Raw genomic sequence first — 5,261 nt, forward strand, 5'->3', positions numbered from 1 at the left:
GTGGTCCCAGTCTCCTGGCCTCAAGCAATCTGCCCGCCTCAGCCTCCCAAAGTGCTGTGACTACAGGCGTAAGCCACCACACCGGGCGAGAGGTCACACTTCATGCCATGTGGGTGGCAGCCACTCAGACAGCACCCCAGCCGGCGCTGGGAGTGAGGGGTGCTCAGTGTCCTAGGAAGGCAGAGGGCTGCATGAGAGGTTCTGGGAGGAAGGACTGGAGGAGGATTTGAGATTTTCACCTGAGCAGCTGGGTGGATGGAGGGGCTGTTTACAGAGAATCACAAGAATGTGGATGAGCAGGTTAGGGCACTAATAAAGCACTCTGTTTTGGCCTGTGGAAAATTTGAGATGCTTCCCTGCGTCCAGCTGGAGCTTTGGGAAGGTCAGGGCTGGGCATCTGATGGGATGGATGTCTCTGGCAGGCAGCAGAGCATGTGGATGGTTTGTGAAGCCCGGAAGGGCATGAGATTTCCTGTGGCAGTGCCCACTGCAAATGGAAGGGCATTTGGCCTGATTCCAGACATATACAAGTTGGGCAGAGAAGGGGGTGGGTCCCTGGGACCCACGGAGGAGCAGCTATGGAAGTACAGGGAAACCAAGGGTGTGGGGTCACATGAAGCAGGAAGCTCAAATAAGATGAGGAAAGAGGTTTTAAAGACGATCAGGGCTGGGGACAGTGGTTCATGCCTGTAATCCCAACACTTTGGGAGGCTGAGAGGAGAGGATAGCTTGAGGCCAGGAGTTTGAGACCAGCCTGGGCAACATAGGGAGACCTCATTTCTATAAATAAATAAATACCATTGGTACTTGCCATTTCAGGCGGGGAACAGCAAACACATGAAAGCTCTGAGGCAGGAAAGGGAAGTGATTAGTGCTCGCTCCTGGTTCCTTTATCAGACCTTAAAGAGATGCAGAGACATTTCAGGTACTCCTTGGCCGAGCTCCTTCAGGGAAGGCCTAAGTTCGCTTCTACTTCCCATCTATTAATTTTTTTTTTGGAGACAGAGTCTCACTCTGTCGCCCAGGCTGGAGCACATGCAGTGGCACCATCTCAGCTCACTGCAACCTCCACCTCCCAGGTTCAAACGATTCTCCTGCCTCAGCCTTCCCAGTAGCTGGAATCACAGGTACGCGCCACCACGATCGGCTAAGTTTCTGTATTTTTAGCAGAGATGGGGTTTCATCTTGTTGGCCAGGCTGGTTTCGAACTCCTGGCCTCAAGTGATCCACCTGCCTCGGCTCCACAAAGTGCTGGGATTGCAGGCGCGAGCCACCGCGCCTTGCCCTACTTCACTCCTAACGCCCACCATACGTGCTTCCAAATGTTTGCTGAATGACAAGGTGAACGAGTGAATGGGACTACGTGACTTCGGGCAGCAGGCAATCCTATTCCTTGGACCTCAGTTTCCCTTTTTGTAAAGCAAGCCTGTCTCTCTCTCTCTGCCCTAAAAGCCTGAGTTCTGGGCTTGAGATGAGCGCGTCCTGTAGAGCAGACTCCAGGTGGATGTTGAGCTGGGTCCTCTAGGAGGCCAGGATCTGGCGGGCTCTTGGGTCCCGTCCTCCCGCTGGACCCCGCACGCCCAGTCCCAGCGCCGCCCCGCCCAACCTCCCTTTGTTCCCCCAGGCCCCGCCCTCTCCGCGCAGCTCGCTCCGCCTTGGCCGGGGGACGGGCCCTGGGCGCCCGGCTCCGCTGGGGGCGGGGCGGCGGGAGGCGGGCGGGGCCGTGTGCACCTGCACGGTGTGTTTCCCGGCCGCAGCCCCGCGCCAGCTGCAGCTCCTTGATCCAAGCCGGATCCTGAGCGGGGAACACGAGCTGAAGCGGCGGCGGCGGCCCCGCCCCGGGGCTCGGTTGTTGAGGCTGCCGCGGCTCTGTTGGCTGCTCAGCTGCGCTCCAGTCGGCCCAGGCGCCCAGGTGAGGAGGGAGCGCTGCGAGGCGGCGGCTTGAGGTGAGACGACGCCACGGGCGACGGGGTCTCCGGACCGGGCGGGGGTCTCTGCCCCGGGCGTGGCGGCTCCAAGCTGGGCTCCCCAGGGTCCGAAGTCGGGATCCGGGGTCCTTGCGGCTGGGCTTTGTCTCGGCCTTGGGCGGCACCGGGGGCTTAGAGCCTGCTGCGATACCGCGTGGGCCCGCGCAGGGGTCCTGGTCGCCCTGCGTGTGGGGGCCGGTCCCCACTGCTCCCCGGCTCCCCGCGTCTGCCGCGGAGGGGACTGCATGGACCCGGGCGCTGGCTTCTGCCCAGTCCCCCGCGGCGTGGCTGGTCCCCGCGTGCGGCAGAGGGGGCCCTGCGAGGACCCACTCGTGGGGCGGGGTCCGGGTCACGGCGAGTGGGAGACTCCGCCGCCCTCCCCGCCCTCCATCGCGCAAGACTGCTTCGCCAGACTCACCGAGGGGACTGCGCGGACCCTCGGACGAGGGAGTCCGTGACTCTGCGTGGGGGCTCTTTCCCGGCCCCGCATGACGGCTTCCTGAGTGTTTTGTCACCTATATAGGTGGCTGCGTGGACCCGCGCGCGTGGGTCCTGGCCGTCCTGCTAGTGGGGCTGTGCGGCGCCCCGTGGCTCGTCTGGGTCGACCCCGCCTGGGACGCGCGTGTAGTGGAGGTCCGTGCGCGGAGGGCGCGGTTGGTGGGGGCGCACTGCCCCCGCCCCATGGTTTATCCTCTCACTTGCCTGGCGGGAGGAAGCGAGAGGCGCGGGCCCGGAGCTGTCGCGCAGCGGCCACACAGACCCCACTGACCTCTGCCCTGGCCGGCGGGTCCCCGGGGTGGAGGGGCTGTCGCCGCGCGTCCCACCGCTGCACTTCCTGCTCTGGCCCCGGGCTGGGCTCTTATTGGCGGGAGCAGGGCGCTTCTGCCCGGCGCTTCTTGATTTTTTCCGTTAGTAATGGGAAGAAAAAAAAAAATCTGTAAAGCCAGATTGAACTTTGTAGCTCTCAGCGCTTGGAGAGTGGAAGAAACTCTCCCAAGAATTTGGCGGGCTGGAAAATGCGTTTCAAGCAGGAGCATCCACACCCATGGAATGAGACCAAGGCAGTTACAGTTAGAGGTCAGATTTATGAGGGGAGAGCGAGGGTAAGGTCCTTGGGTGGGGAGACTCCGACCTCAGCTTGATGGGAAGACCTGATGCTGCCCCTCAGACGCTGTATTTCTCAGCCACCAAAGAAAGTGGAATCACTCCTTAGTGAATGCTTTCATCAAACTTATGAAAAACCTGTAATGTCCCGGGAAGCAAAATCGAACTGGACAGTTTTCCCCTTTTAAGAGTGTTAACCGTCGCGGAGACAAACAGCAGAAGGCTCAAGGAGTCCAAATACTCAACCTGAAGTTCTTTCTGAACAAGAGATGGTGTATAAGTAACAGGCATACAAGACAAAACTGAACTAATGACCGCAGCTGTGGCTCCTAGCCCTGTAGCGTGTCATGCAGGCCCTTTTGCCTTCTCTGCCCTCCGCTATCCCAGACCCCAAGGCTACCGCGCACCTCCAGTCATCAGCTCCTGCCGACCCATTGCTATGAACTCTGTTTCGGTGGCTCTCTTCTCTCTGAAGTTTTGCTTGTTCTCCTGAAGTCCTGGTCTTTAAGAGCTTATGATTTGCAGGGACAGATTGGCTTTGGGCAGTACATAGTTAACTGTAGCACAGCTTGAAAAATGCTCTGATAGAAGTGCGCAGGCAGTTTGTACATACGGGTAAATGCGAGGTCCTTTTTCAATACCATGAATCCAAGTATTCATGCTATTTTAAATCTGCGATTCTTTGACTCTCCAGAGGGTTTTTAGATTAATTTTTTTTTCTATTACTTCCTAGTGTTTGTTGCATAGTTCAGAATACTTGATTAAAACTTACCAGGTTGGCCGGGTGCGGTGGCTCACGCCTGTAATCCGAGGACTTTGGGAGGTCTAGGCAGGCGGATCACTTGAGGTCAGGAGTTGGAGACCAACCTGGCCAACATGATGAAACCCTGTCTCTACTAAAAATACAAAAATTAGTTGGGCGTGGTGGTGGGCGCCTGTAATCGCAGCTCCTCAGGAGGCTGAGGCAGGAGAACAGCTTGAACCCAGGAGGCGGAGGTTGCAGTGAGTGAAATAACTGCACTGCACCCCAGCCTGGGCCATAGAGTGAGACTTCCTCTAAAAACAAAAACAATGTACTGGGTCTACCTCCGGCTCTGGAATTCTCCTGGAAGGCCTTCACTTCTGGGCTTCATTTTTCTCACTTTTGAGGATCGTAAACTGAATAATTCCCAAGAATTTTTGCCCTACACCTTTAATTCTTTCAAGCAAATATAGCAGAGAAAAATTCTCTTCCCCGCAATGGTGTAAATAATGGAGGCCTTTGAAAATGTGGATTCTAAAGTGGAAGTTCTTTTTCTTCTTCCCCTTTGTTTGCTTTTAAACGAGTTTAGTTACATGAGTATATACTTTATCTCAGAGTTAAGGACAAGTATCTATGATGAAACCTTAAGCAGCTTTTTGGCAATATCTTGCATATTCTTCACAATTGTGTTTTATGTGCAGCATCTTCCCTATATCCAGTTGGTGTTTTTTTTTTTTTTCTCATTAATGGAGTTGTTGAGCTCCGAACTTTTCAGGAGCATTTTGTTGATCTTTTAAGTGTCGTGTGAAATATGTTCCAATTTAACATTTTATTTTGTCGAGTAAAATGGGAGTAAATGGAAACTTGAGAGTGCCTTGAGTAGATGTACTTGGCTTTGTGTAATGGTTTGAAGCATAGTTGAAAATTACCACTTGTGGCCGGATGTGGTGGCTCACACCTATAATCCCAACACTTTGGGAGGGCAAGGCAGGCAGATCACGAGGTTAGATGATGGAGACCATCCTGGGTAATATGGTGAAACACTGTCTCCACTAAAAATACAAAAAATTAGCTGAATGTGGCGGCACACACCTGTAGTCTCAGCTACTCGGGAGGCTGAGGCAGGAGAATCACTTGAACCCGGGAGGTGGAGGTTGCAGTGAGCCGAGATTGCACCACTGCACTCCACCCTGGGTGACAGAGTGAGACTCCATCTCAAAAAAAAAAAAAAAAAAAAACCACTTGTAAAAAATTGCATCACATGTTGAATGACCTATAAAGGAGTTACAATTCTAAGGAATATGCTAATTAATTCTTTAAAAGAGTCAGGCCGGGTGCTGTGGTTTACACCTGTAATGCCAGCGCTTTGGGAGGCTGAGGAGCGAGGATCACTTGAGCCCGATTAGAAGCTGCAGTGAGCTATAATCATGCCACTGCACTCCAGTCTG

At 54.6% G+C, this 5,261-nt stretch overlaps 1 pseudogene; it reads right to left on the bottom strand.

The window, feature by feature from the left end:
* Positions 1 to 1,521: 1,521 nt before the first annotated feature.
* LOC141407488 (uncharacterized) lies at positions 1,522 to 2,760 on the bottom strand (annotated as a pseudogene).
* Between the last annotated feature and the right edge of the window lie 2,501 nt (positions 2,761 to 5,261).

This window comes from Macaca fascicularis, chromosome 8 (assembly GCF_037993035.2).
Source record: "Macaca fascicularis isolate 582-1 chromosome 8, T2T-MFA8v1.1".
NCBI classification, from domain to species: domain Eukaryota; kingdom Metazoa; phylum Chordata; class Mammalia; order Primates; family Cercopithecidae; genus Macaca; species Macaca fascicularis.